Source organism: Giraffa tippelskirchi, chromosome 2 (genome assembly GCF_054371585.1).
Source record: "Giraffa tippelskirchi isolate mGirTip1 chromosome 2, T2T-mGirTip1v1.2.pri, whole genome shotgun sequence".
In the NCBI taxonomy this organism is placed as follows: Eukaryota; Metazoa; Chordata; class Mammalia; order Artiodactyla; family Giraffidae; genus Giraffa; species Giraffa tippelskirchi.
Genome location: NC_137276.1, coordinates 200474530 through 200489716, shown reverse-complemented (window position 1 = coordinate 200489716; position 15187 = coordinate 200474530). Strand labels below are relative to the sequence as shown.

General features: G+C 37.1%; 1 non-coding gene across 1 annotated transcript; it reads left to right on the top strand.

Moving 5' to 3' along the window:
- Positions 1-603: 603 nt before the first annotated feature.
- Positions 604-741, top strand: LOC145540092 (U4 spliceosomal RNA). The gene has a single exon (XR_014078211.1). It is a non-coding gene; the product is annotated as a U4 spliceosomal RNA (small nuclear RNA).
- Positions 742-15187: the final 14446 nt, after the last annotated feature.

Sequence of the window (15187 nt, the reverse complement as noted above, 5' to 3'; positions counted from 1 at the left end):
TTCCTTAAAACACTAAAAATGGAACTACCGTGTGATCCAGCAATCCCATTACTGGGCATATACCCTGAGAAAACCATAATTCAAAAAGGTATTACACCCCAATATTCATTGCAGCAGTATTTATGATAACCAGGACATGGAAGCAACTTAAAAGTCTATTGAGAGATGAGTAGATAAGGAAGATGTGGTATGTATATACAATAGAATATTGATGGTGGTTGGTGGTTTAAACACTAAGTCGTGGCCGACTCTTGTGACCCCATGGATTGCAGCCCGCTAGGCTCCTCTGTCACATGGATTTCCCAGGCAAGAATGCTGGAGTGGGTTACCATTTCCTTTTCCAGGGGAGCTTCCCAACCTAGGATCAAACCCACCCTTTCTGCATTACTGGTAGTCTCCTGCACTGCAGGCAGATTCTTTACCACTGAGCCACCAGGGATTCCCAAAATGGAATATTGCTCAGTCACAAAAAGGAATGTAATTGGGTCATTTGTAGAGATGTGAATGGCCCCATAGTCTGTTATACAGAAGGAAGTAAGTCAGAAAGAAAAAAAACAAAAGTAAAATATTAATGCATATATGTGGAAATTAGAAAAATGGTACAGCTTTGTGCAGTGGCAGTATCATAGCCAATGAGGTTTATCTGAGGCATGATTATTGCCAATAGAAAAATGGTACAGAAGAACCTATTTGCAGGGCAGGAATAGAGACACAGGCATAGAGAATGGACATGTGGGCACAGGAGGAGGAAGGGCAGAGGAACTGGGAAATTGGACTGATATATATGAACTACTGTGTGTAAACCAGATAGTGGGAACCTGCTGTAAAACCCAGGGGGCTCAGCTCTCTGCTCTGTGATGACTTAGATGGGTGGGATGAGTGGTGGGTGGGAGGGAAGTACATATGGAAGGTATATATATATAGCTATTCAGTTCAGTTCAGTTCAGTTGTTCAGTTGTGTCCAACTCTTTGCAACCTCATGAATTGCAGCATGTCAGGCCTCTCTGTCCATCACCAACTCCCGGAGTCCACCCAAACCCATGTCCATCGAGTTGGTGATGCCATCCAACCATCTCATCCTCTGTTGTCCCCTTCTCCTCCTGCCCCCAATCCTACCCAGCATTAGGGTCTTTTCCAATGAGTCAGCTCTTCGCATGAGGTGGCCAAAGTATTGGAGTTTCAGCTTCAACATCAGACCTTCCAATGAACACCCAGGATTGATCTCTTTTAGGATGGATGGATTGGATCTCCTTGCAGTCCAAGAGACTCTCAAGAGTATTCTCCAATACCACAGTTCAAAAGCATCAATTCTGCAGCGCTCAGCTTTCATCACCATCCAATTCTCACATCCATACATGATCACTGGAAAAACCATAGCCTTGACTAGATGGACTTTTGTTGGCAAAGTAATGTCTCTGCTTTTAAATATGCTGTCTGGGTTGGCCATAACCTTCCTTCCAAGGAGTAAGCGTCTTTTAATTTCATAGCTGCAATCACCATCAGCGGTGATTTTGGAGCCCCCAAAAATAAAGTCTGATACTATTTCCACTGTTTCCCCATCTATTTCCCATGAAGTGATGCGACCAGATGCCATGATCTTAGTTTTCTGAACGTTGAGCTTTAAGCCAACTTTTTCACTCTCCTCTTTCACCTTCATCAAGAGGCTCTTTAGTTCTTCACTTTCTGCCATAAGGGTGGTGTCATCCGCATATCTGAGGTTATTGATATTTCTCCCAGCAATATTGATTCCAGCTAGTGTTTCTTCCAGCCCAGCGTTTCTCATGATGTACTCTGTATATAAGTTAAATAAGCAGGGTGACAATATACAGCCTTGATGGACTTCTTTTCCTATTTGGAACCAGTCTGTTGTTCCATGTCCAGTTCTAACTGTTGCTTCCTGACCTGCATACAGGTTTCTCAAGTGACAGGTCAGATGGTCTGGTATTCCCATCTCTTTCAGAATTTTCCACAGTTTATTGTGATCCACACAGTCAAAGGATTGGCATAGTCAATAAAGAAGAAATAGATGTTTTTCTGGAACTCTCTTGCTTTTTCGATGATCCAGAGGATGTTGGCAATTTGATCTCTGGTTCCTCTGCCTTTTCTAAAACCAGCTTGAACATCTGGAAGTTCACGGTTCACATATTGCTGAAGCCTGGCATGGAGAATTTTGAGCATTACTTTACTAGCGTATGAGATGAGTGCAATTGTGTGGCAGTTTGAGCATTCTTTGGCATTGCCTTTCTTTTGGATTGGAATGAAAACCGACCTTTTCCAGTCCTGTGGCCACTGCTGAGTTTTCCAGATTTGCTGGCACATTGAGTGCAGCAATTTCACAGCATCATCTTTGAGGATTTGAAATAGCTCAACTGGAATTCCCTCACCTCCACTAGCTTTCTTCGTAGTGATGCTTTCTAAGGCCCACTTGACTTCACATTCCAGGATGTCTGGCTCTAGGTGAGTGATCACACCATCGTGACTATCTGGGTCATGAAGATTTTTTTGTACAGTTCTTCTGTGTATTCTTGCCACCTCTCCTTACTATCTTCTTCTTCTGTTAGGTCCCTACCATTTCTGTCCTTTATTGAGCCCATCTTTGCATGAAATGTTCCCTTGGTATCTCTAATTGTCTTGAAGAGATTTCTAGTCTTTCCCAATCTGTTGTTTCCCTCTATTTCTTTGCACTGATCACTGAGGAAGGCTTTCTTATCTCTCCTTGCTATTCTTTGGAACTCTGCATTCAGATGGGAATATCTTTCCTTTTCTCCTTTGCTTTTCGCTTCTCTTCTTTTCCCAGCTATTTGTAAGGCCTCCTCAGACAGCCATTTTGCTTTTTTGCATTTCTTTTCTATGGGGATGGTCTTGATCCCTGTCTGGGATGTGATAAATATATTTTCCATGTGTCATAGATATAAATCCTTTAGATCAGAGGAAATACTGTGGTAGAATTAAAAAAAAAATGTGCTAAAGTATATCTGATATTAATCCCCAGGAGCTGTAAATATTCGGGAAGGATCTTTGCAGATATGATTAATTTAAGGATTTTGAGATGAATTATGAAATCCAAATAATCCTTGGATTATCTGGCAGGCCCTAAACGAAACCACAAGTGTCCTTGTAAGAGATAGGCAGGATAAGGTTATCAAAGAACACAGAAAAGACAATGTGACCATGGAGGTATAGATCAGAGTGATGTGACCACAATCCAAGAAATGCTGGCAGCCACCAGAAGCTGGAAGAGGCTGGAATAAATTCTCTTTTACAGCCCTTGGAGGATCTGCGACTCTGCCAACACCTTGATTTTGGCCTAGTGACAGTGATTTCAGAGTAATAGCATTTTGAGAAATAAATATCTGCTGCCCTAAGCCAACCAGGAAACTGATACACTGGGATCAAGAATCTCTTCTACATGTTCCTCCCATCCTCTTTCATTCTGATAGGGTGCTCTTTTTGTGTGTGTGTAAATTTTAGAAAGCAAGAGCAAAATGGGAAAAGGCTAGGGCCTTTTCAAGTCTCTGCTTACAACTAGCTTGCTGACAGCCCACTGGTAAAAGTAAGTCACATGACTGGTAACTGAGTGGCCCAGAGTCAAAGTGAGAAGGTTCTGCAAGTTTGCATAGCAAAGGGTGTGAACATGGGATAAAAGCAAGGGTCGGGGTCATTTTTGTAGTTAGCCATCCACATGTTTATTTTCTAAGTTGATTTTTATCTTTGAGTCTGTCTCTGGCTAAATCCCTCTTATTTTCAGATTTTGATCTTTCTTCATGCTTACACTACTGTGGTATAATTTTATTTTAACTATCCTAGCATTTTCCCTCAAGGCTAATTTCACTGGTTCTCACTAGAATGTAATCTCAGTGGGGGCAAGCACACAGTCCTTGTCATCTTTATATCTCCAGTGACTAATGTAGACGCTTTGATATAGGGTCTACATATGCTAATTCAACTACCATACACATTATAGTCTGCTACATTTGACATTCTTCTAATGCACTAAAAAAACAGTATTAACATTTTTATGTCAAAGAATTTTAAATAAATATACTACAACTTCTTTTTCTTTTGACAGATAAGTTTATATACTTTTAATTCTTATTTCATATATTACGAATTGTTATAAAAATCAAAGTTGAAAATCTTTAATTGCCATTTATAAAGTAAGGCAACCCTGTCATACGATTATATTCAAACAACCTGGACAAAATTATTAATAATGAAATTTTCTTTTCAGTTTATGTTTTCTATCATTCTCCAATTTATTTTCCCAAGCAACTTTAGGAAATAGATTGACAATACTATAAAGTAATTTTTGCTCACACACATCCATTTGTTGTTGCTCAGTCACCCAGTAATGTCTGACTTTTGCAACCCCATGGATTGGGATTTTCCAAGCAAGAATACTGGAATACATTGCCATTTCCTCTTCCAGGGGATCTTCCTAACCCAGTGATTGAACCTGCGTATCATGTCTACATCTCTTGCACTGCAGGCAGATTCTTTACACCTGAGCCACCAGGGAAGCCACACATCCATTTAAAATTTACCTGCTGTTGAACAAATATGTTCAAGTGTCTGATACTCCTTTTAAAAATGATTTATAAGTTGTAACTGGTTGGAGTTTTTTCAACTCTTTTTGAACTCTGAAATTTTAAGTATAAAATGAACACTACTCTGCCATTTTACTTTGGTTTGTACAAAGTGAATAAGAGTGACCTTAACTTTAACCAGAAATGCTGGTGAAAAGACTAAATGCTGAAAAATATACTAATGCTTCAAAAACACACACACCTTCCTCTTTACAAGATTTCTTACTGACATTATTGTTTATCCTGTTTATCCTTTTCCTGATATTGATATTGCTGTTTTTAATTATAATGATAATAAATGTAATTAATTCCAGCAGTATCATTTTATTGTTTTATACTTGTTCCTATTTTGACAAATATTTATGAAAAAGAAAAAGAGAAGTGGTAGCTAATATTGTCTAGAAAAATATTTTAGACACATTCCCCACAAGGTCTCCCCAAACAGCTGTGCTACTGCACCTCCATCCAAAAGCACTTGTCAAGCTCTGGGCCTTAGCAGCACACAGGGTGCCAACACTGCTGGCCTGTGCCAAACTGTGGGGAGTGCCTGATGCTGACTCAGATCCAGTTGGAATTGTTTTAAAAACTCTAAAATCAGTGCATTTTTATTTAGGAAGAAAATCATACATTCCTTTCTTCTTTTTCTTTATAATATCATTTTTGAAAAAATATGAACTGCTGAGAATGAGAATTACAGTATGAGTGTACTTTCTGAAATCATATTTACCATTTTGCAGCTTCCAGATCACAAGAATTTCATAATATCTGAAAAATTGGATATCAGCCATTAAAATATAATTATTTATCAAACTTTTTTTGGCAAAAGACTACAGTGCATAGTAGCTTAATCTGCACACATGCAAGCAATACAAACATTCTGATATATTGAGCAACTATTAGCTGAATAGCTGTCACTAAATTCAGTCATCCTAGTCAAGCTAGTGGTCTATATAGATGCAGTTTCAATGAGAATAGTAGCAAGGGTCAAAATAAATAGCAAATGTAATAAATTGAAGCTCATGGCATATTAGACATTTTTAGTTCTTAAATAAATTTAAGGAGACCGCATTGAAAGTCAACAGATCAACAATGACAAAGATATACTATGGAAGCCTTATAAAATGTGTCTTGTCTTGAAATATTTATAATAAAATTTTACTTGAAATCATTGCTAGCCAAGTCATACTAGTTTTCTTAGGAAAATGAGTAAACTATAAAAATAGAACAGGATTTCATCACAAAAAGTGTATTATCTGTAGCCTGATGTTATTACCACCAAAACCACCAACAAAAAGTTGAAAACATTAATTGAAATAATACTTCAAAAGTTTAAAAAGTTAACCATGAATAAAATAGAAAATCAAAATACAAATTTGATTCTCTGGTAAGCATGAAATATTTCAGAATTGAAAAATGCAAAGTTTTATACTACTCACATTGTGCCCTGTTAGTTATCATGTGTGCTGTGATGATAAAAGAAAGAAATTACTACACAAGATAATATATCCCCTCCTCTGCTCTTCGTGGAGGCTTAATTATTGAATTTTCACTATACTGAAGTATTTATTCATAGCCCTTCCCAGGCAGACAATGTGAAATTATTTTAAATATTTCTGTATATAAAAATTATGTACAGCACTAATTATAACATAAAGTAAATGTAAATAAAGTGTCAGGGCAAATGCTGAATAAATGGCAATTATTGTTTATTACTTCAAAAATTATCACTGAGCTTCATTAAAATGAATGTTTTCTTTCACTAGTTAAATTTGTTGCAGTGGGATATTAACTTTTGATAGTGAACACAGATCATTGGTGTAAAATCTAATCCAGGTCAACTTAACCACTCACAATCCACTGATAAAGTGGGAACTTAGAAGATTTCTGTACACTAAATGAAAATTAAAAATTTTATTTATACATATGTAAGCATATTTCGGAGAAGGCAATGGCACCCCACTCCAGTACTCTTGCCTGGAAAATCCTGTGGACAGAGGAGCCTGGTAGGCTGCAGTCCATGGGGTTGCTAAGAGTCGGACACAACTGAGCGACTTCACTCTCACTTTTCACTCTCATGCATTGGAGAAGGAAATGGCAACCCACTCCAGTGTTCTTGCCTGGAGAATCCCAGGGACGGCGGAGCCTGGTGGGCTGCCGTCTATGGGGTCACACAGAGTCGGACACGACTGAAGCGACTTAGCAGCAGCAGCAGCAGCAAGCATATTTCCCTTTTGGTTTTCTTTTGTGTGTGTGTTAGGTCACTTCAGTCATGTTCAATTCTTTGTGTACCTATGGACTGTAGTCTGCCAGGCTCCCCTATCCATGGGGTTCTCCAGACAACAATACAGGAGTGGGTGGCCATGCCCTCCTCCAAGGGATCTTCCCAACCTAGGAAGTGAACCTGAATCTCTTACATCTCTTACATTGGCAGGCTGGTCCTTTACAACTAGTGCAAAGTCCCCTGGGGAGCCCCTTGGTTTCCTTTACTAGGATCTTAAAATAATCATTGACATGATGCCTTGCAATAAGTAAAATTACCTCATTAGTTGGACATTATGGATGGCAATTTTTCTGTTGATATGTTTTTCCAGCATCCCTTCAGAAATTCTGTTGAGAGAATTTAATATTAATTTGGAGAATAGTTATGGAAGCCATTGGTTGAACATTTTTCTTAGTAAATATTAACAAAGAAAAGAGAAAAAAAACACATGTCTTCAATAAAGATAATCAATGTATGAATACAAAAGCATACACAATGTACTCATGCCCACATTAATTTTTTTCAAATAAAACCTATTTCTACTCTATATCATCTAATATTTGTAAAAGCATTTAATCAACAAAAAAATGAGCATATAGAAATATTACAGCATCCCCTCCTGAAGTATCGGGGTAAATTTAAGAATAAGTAACTTGTATCTGATGCATGCTTAGGCAGTACATGAAATAAAAAAAAAAGTATTACAAATTAAATGAATCTCTAAACAGGTCTTTTCTAAACAGGTATTTAATGATTCTAGGGTTTGTTTTTTTTTAAATAACAATGTTTCAAAACAAGAGCTCCTTCTACAATGACATGTGAAAGTGCATTGATGGTGTCTGGTAAGAGTCCGCATTACACATCTCTCTCAGAGGTCTCCAAGGTGCTACTAGAGTTTACCAATATTTGATAGGATCTAGAGCTATCACACATTAAAGATTTTACTAAATTTAGGGCTAGCTAGGGACCTGTAAGGGGCTTCCCTGGTAGCTTAGACGGTAAAGAATCTGCCTGCAATGCAGGAGACTGATGTTCGATCCCTGGGTTAGGAAGATTCCCTGGAGAAAAGAATGGCCAGCCACTCCAGTATTCTTGCCTGGGAAATCCCATGGACAGAGGAGCATCGCAGGCTACAGTCCATGCGGTTACAAAGAGTCGGACATGACTGAGCAACTAACACCTTCAGGGGCCTATAGAGTTATCATTTTGCAGCCTAAAACATGCTGACAATGAAATGCTAACTAAGGAGAAAATTGAAAAAGATTAACATATAATAGACAGAATAAGAGAACATGCAGAGAATCCCTTTAAAATAATTTTACAATTTTGTTTCTCTAGAGACTCTTCAAATTTTCAGTATTCCTAAAGAAGAGATCTTATAACTCTTCCTATAGTTCTCTCTCAGCTTGAAATGCAGAGTTGAATTATGATGTATGATGGCCCTTACCAATGAACATCCTGAATTGGAAGATATAGAACAGAGTAAGAGAAAATTGTTAATCCTCTCATCTTTAGGGGGAAAAAAATATAAAGAACTGTTTAGAAGCAGCTGGGAAGAGAAAATTCAAGTCACCTTCTGAGAAAGCAAGTTAACTGTCGTGTTTGATGTGTGACTGATAAAGGGAGGAGAAGCAGAAGCAAAACTGGAGGGATTTTCTCAACAGAACATCTGCTATCATCCTAACAAATCAAAGTATTTGGGGATATGGGATGGTTTAGTAGTTATTCAAATAAATTAATATCAAATAGAAAATTACCAAAAGATTGACTGCTAGGCAACCTAGAGAGCTATTGACAAAAAGAACTTCTTTTTTGTTTTTTGGTGATACAAAAGGGCAACTTCATTATAGTCACAAAGAGAGCTGAAACAGTTCTTAAGGTATAATTACTAAGAGCACACACCAAAACATAGAAAGAACTCCATCAATGAGAAATTATATACTATTTGCATATTAATTGATGTAGTAATCATAACTACTTTAAAATTCAATATCTTAAGTGTAGAAACATGAATGTAAAATTTATGGTATAAAATGATGCTTGCAAGGCTTAACATTTTATAATGATTAAACTCTCCCACATCTTAACAGGGCTTCCCAGGTGTTGCTAGTGATAAAGAACTCACCTACCAATGCAGGAGACACAAGAGACACAGGTTTAATCCCTGAGTGTCAAGATCCCCTGGAGGAGGGCACTCCAGTATTCTTGCCTGGAGAATCCCATGGACAGAGGAGCCTGGCAGGTTACTGTCCATAGGATCACAAAGAGTCAGACATGACTGAACCGACTTAGCAAGCACACACATCTAAATAACAATTATATGATCCAACGATACAAGTACATTTTCAAACTCAGTTTTATAAATTGAAAAAAAATAATATATGTTTAATGATTATATAAACTGATACAAATATTTAATACATACATTTACAATATAGTTATAAATATAGTTTTCATAATGGTCAGATGTTTTAGCCACAAATTTGCCATAGTCTTTAAAAAGAAAGCTCTCCTGTCTTGTTAAATTACAATATTTCTTTTTTAATCTTACCTAGCCTTAACAAACATTATCTAATTAGAAACGTGGAAGAGTCAACCATATTTTTTTTTACTATATCACTTTGATATATGGTCAGTTATGAAATGGTTTCACTGTAATACATTAAATTGGCATGCAAATATTTAATATTAAAGGATTTAAAAAATAATGGTTGTTGATTACTTAGAACCTATATCATTATGGTAGAAAGCAATATTTCTTGCTTTCCTTCCTCCTAGACATATGAGATGATTACATTTTTCTGTCCCCTTGAAGTTTAGGGTAGCTGTAAGACTCACTTTTGCAAATGAAAAATAAGCCAGTGAAATACAGAATAATTAATGGACAATTCTCCATGCTCTTTTCTTTTTCATACTGATTGTGGAAACATAGAATCTGTACAGTGGAGACTCCATCAATATGGATTGATGAGAAGTCTCACAGAGGAGAGTTGCCATAGAAGGACACTCATATTAAGAGCTAAGTTGAGGAGTGAAAGGTAAACATTAATTATTAAACTACAGAAATGTGGAGGTGGGGGGCAGAGTTGTCAGCCTGGTGTAAACTAGCTCATACTGATTCATTGAATTTTCTTTTCCCAATTCCCGATTTGGAAATGTGATGTGACTACTCCATTCCACTGACTACCTTCACTAGTTTAAAATTATTATGTTTCTATAGAGAAGAGAGATAAAGGTCACTAATTTAAAATCTATCCAAAACATTTAGCTGCATTTAGTGTTTTGGTAAACACCATTTAAGGAATAGGCTTACCGCTAAGTTGTTCACAATAATGGTAAGATTGGTCCTTGTTCTACAGGAACATATGGTTAGAGGGCAGATAAAAATACATATGATTTGGTTTAATATAGTGTGACTGGACTTCCCTGGTGGCCCAGTGGTTAAAAATGAACCTTGCGACACGAGGAACATCAGTTCGCTCCCTGGTCTGGTAACTAAGATCCCACATGCCTTGGGGCAACTAAGCCCAAGCACTGCAACTACTGAGCCTGGTGCAGCAACTACCTAGCTTGGGTGAAGCAACTACTGAGTCTGCACATTGCAACTAGAGAGAAGCCTATGCACAAAGCAACTAGAGAAGCCCATACGCCACAACTAAGACACGATGCAGCCAAATAAATATTAAAAAAATAAATTAGTGTGATTATTGATTTAATTCTCTGTGAGACAGAGGATGAGATGGTTGGATAGCATCACCCATTCAATGGACATGAGTTTGAGCAAACTCTGGGAGATGGTAAAGGACAGCGAAGTCTGGTATGTGCAGTCCATGGGGTCTCGACGAGTCAGACACAACTTAGTGCCTGAACAACAGCATTGATAAAATGTAAATACATACAAAAAGAGTGAAAATAGAAATCACATCCCTACTTGAGGGAGTTAAAGGAAAACTTCACAGAGAAGAGTAAATTTGCTGACTGAATACCAAGTCTGAGCATGTTCTAGAGAATGTGCAAAGGTCTGACATACGTATGAGCTCATAACAAGTTTGTGGTTATATATTGCTAAATAAATGTAATGGAGGTATTGGGATAGATCAGATTGGACAGCTGGTCCAAGCCATATCACAATGATTCATATGTGAAAGGCTTTATACATTTACAAATGAGAAATTCTGGGAAAAATATTTCATTTTAGAAAAAAAGGAAAACAGAACAGAAACTTTGGTTGTTTAGTATTGATTGGAAAAAGTGAAATAAGAAGAGGAGAACATTATGAAGCCAACTGAAAACAATAGGTTTACAAAAAGAGAGCAATGGAGATACAGGAAAAAAGGAATGAACAGAACAGTATTTTAATTGGAAAAAATCTGGGTAGCAACGTTTGGAAAATGAGGGACCTGGATGGATCTAAGATGTCTCAAAGATTTCAAGTGGAAAAACATGGGAACACTGACTGAGATGGGGGAACACAAGGGAAAAAAAAAAATACTGGTTGTGAGGAATTGAAAGAAGGTGTAGTGATTAACTCAGTTTGCAACACACTGAAGTTGGGCTTCCCTGGTGGCTCAGATGGTAAAGTAGCCACATGCAATGCAGGAGACCTGCATTCAGTCCCTGGATCAGGAAGATCCTCTGGAGAATGGAATGGCTACCCACTCCAGTGTTCTTGCCTGGAGAATTCCATGGACAGAGGAGCTTGGTGGGCTACAGTTCATGGGGTTGCAAAGAGTCAGAAACAACTGAGCATATAATACTTTCACTTTCATTTGAGTAAAGATACCTAGCAAGAGCTCAAAATAAACTTTTTGATCTCTGATTCATCCCACTTTACCAAAACTGTGTTAACACAAACTGGTCAAAGAAAATATATATGTAGATTGAATTGGAAAAAATTAAGATTAAGTCATAGGGGATAAAGGAGACAGCCAGGAATAACTCTTTCTGAAATCTCATGTCTATTTTTCTCTGTGTTTGAATCCCTGGCTTGTTTCCTTAGTTTCTCTGTCAAGAATGCCTATCTTATTATTCACTAGAGCCTAAACTTTGTGAAATCAAGGGCTTCGGTTTATTTATATTTTATAGTCTACAGAAGTTATGGCAATGTTTATAGTTAGGAGTCTCAATAAATTGTAGATCAGAATTTAGCCCTTAGTGGAGTTATCTACACGTGTAGGCAATAGAAAAATTAAGTATGGTATCAGGATGTGCTAGCATAAGAATTTAACATAGAGAACAACTGAATACACTTAATTTCCCAGCCATGGGATCTGCAGCAAAGAGACTTAGTATGTGATCAGAAATATGTAGGAAGTAGACATATTTGGGGGCGTCCCTGGTAGCTCAGACGGTAAAGAATCCACCTGCAATGCAGGAGGCCTGGATTCAATCCCTGGATTGAGAAGATCACTTGGAGGAGAACATGGCAATCTACTCCAGTATTCTTGCCTGGAAAATCCCCATGGACAGAGGAGTCTGGCAGACTACCATCTATGGTGTCACAAAGAGTTGGACATCACTGAGCGACTAAGCACAACACAACACAGACATATCTGGGGGGCTTCCCAGGTGGCACTAGTGGTAAAGAACCCACCTGCCAACGCAGGATATTTAAGACATGCAGGTTTGATCCATGGGTCAGGAAGATCCCCTAGAGGAGGGCAGGGCAACCCACTTCAGTATTTTTGCCTGGAGAATCCTACGGACAGAGGAGCCTGAAGGGCCACAGTCCATAGGGATGCAGAGTCAGACATGAGTGAAGTGACTTAGCACTCATGCAGACACATTTGGCTATGTTAACTGGACGCGGCTAGTCATTGTCCTGCATTGTTCTGATATGCTTTTTTTTTTTATCTTTGAGAAGTTAAGAAAAATCTGAAAGGAGGTATACCTTCTGAGGAAAGAAATATATGACCGTGTAACAGCTTGGTTTAATATCACTTTTTGGCCTCACAAACAGGAGAGATAATTTGTTTGGTTCCCTCCATGATGATAAGGTCAAAAGAAAATTAAAAGATCGATGTCCATGGTCAAGTTTCTGAACCTTTACAGAATCTGTGACATCTCAGTCACAGAGTGCCGAAGAAGGTCTGCGTGCAATAAAAATCATATTCATTCAATGAGACACAGTCTATTCACATTGTCAAATAACAAATGAACATATCATAGTTCTGACTGTAACTGAGCTCTTTCTTTACACTCAAATCCTCATAAAACTTTTATCTACCCTTAAATTTTATTGCTTAGTTTTCTCCATCGAAATTCCATTCTCACTTTAAGCATACCATAATACAAATTATCTGACTTACGTGATGCTAATTACGATTTTGGAACAATTACTCAATCTTTTAGACTTTTCCTGCTTGCATTCCGTGACCCTGCTCATTAAGACATAAGTATTTGATTTTGGTTTAGAACTTTCAATTATGGTAACAATGCCAGGTCTGTTTTTATATCTGTAAATCATCTTTAGTTCTCAACTATTTGGAAGCATGCTCCTCTACCTGCCTGTAAACACTTGACCCTATTCCCAAATCAGACCCCTGGTTATGTACTCTTGTTTTAGTCCATCTGCCAACTGTCATAAAACCCTGTGCTTTATATTCAAGCAGATCTGGCATAGGTTTTCCTAATGTTTACTAATTCAAGAGGCTTTTTCCAAGTGAAGAGATAACCATTTTGTGAAAGATAAAGGCTGGGTAGAAAACTAGGCAAGTAATTGGCTTATATATCTTTGTTTCAGCATGTGCTTACTAAAAGGACTACTTACTCATTTACAGAATAATAGGACCATAGATTTAGTAACATTAAATTGGCCAGAGTTTGGTTTATAAATCAGGAAGTCTGTATTGCAGACATTACCAGGCTATTAATATGACATTTGTGATCAAAAGAAAGGACAACTAGAAACATGACTAAAAACATTTACTATGATGTGGGGTGGCATTATTTATAAATATTCTGAATCACAGCATGTTACCATTTCCAACTTAAGATCTAAAAGATATATAGTTAATTTGGATTCGGTTGCTTTCCAGGTGGTGCTAGTGGTAAAGAACCTGCTTGACAATGCCTATGCAGGAGATTTAAGAGACGCATGTTTGATCCCTGGATTGGGAAGATCCCTTGGAGGAGGAAATGGCAACCCACTTCTGTATTTTTGCCTGGAGAATTCCATGGACAGAGGAGCCTGGAGGGCTACACACCATGCAGTCACAAAGAGTCGGACATGACTGAAGAGACTTAGTACCCATACACCCTTCAATTTGGCTTTAAGCACTTCTAATTTATTCTTGATTGTATGTATATTTAAGTAGCTTGTCATTTGCATGATTTACTAAGAATTTATGTTCCATGAGAAAATAGTATGGTTTGGATTCTGTATCATATAACCACCAAAGAAACACTGGGCCAACAAAAAGATAACTGTAGGAAGAATCTACCATTCTAGTGCTGACGAAACCCTATGGAATTATCAGAAACTGAAAGACAATTATTTCTTGGTTTATAGGTAGAATATTTTTCTTAAATGCCAAAGTCATAGAAACAGAGAGTAGAGAAGTGGTGGCCAGGGGTGCTGGGAAAATAAGGAGACATTGGTAAAAAGTGAACAAACTTACAGCAATAAGATGAAAAAGACCTGAGGATATAATACAAATATATATATGTGGTTACATATATCATATATCACATCATATATATATAATTAAAAAAAAGCCTAATTACCAAAGCAATTAATTTATTAAATCTTTTCTATAAGACCTCAGCTAGTTATAAGTTTTAGATCATAACCTCCTAAAACACTATCAATTTGTGTAATACTATTGACTTAGCTAATATTGTTAAAGTGGAAACTCAATTTGATTTTAATGATCTTTTTCCAGGAAAAGAACAAATTTATGCTCATTATTTAGGAGTCAGTAGACTAAATCCATAGCTTCTAAAAAATAACTTTGATACCACATGAAAATATAATAAAGTTATTTGAAAAATTAAGCTAGCAAACAATACATTTTTTAAAAATGAGTCAGTAAGGACTAGGGGAAATTGATTTTGCCAAGTTTAAAATTAGGGAAGGAGGATTATATTTTACTAAATGAAGATCATAGGGACATTGGTCTATAATTATAATTTCAGGCTAGTTTCTCTTCTGAAAAAAAAACAACACAAAACTTACAATAGTATTTCAAAATAAATAATATGTATAACTCAGGCTTTTAAAAAGTATTAATAAAAAAAATTAAGAGTTTCTCAAATAAGGCATATGACATATTTTTGGAAACCCTCTAAAAGAGATTGCGTTTATTTTCTAATTCTTATGAAGATCTATCTATTGATACAT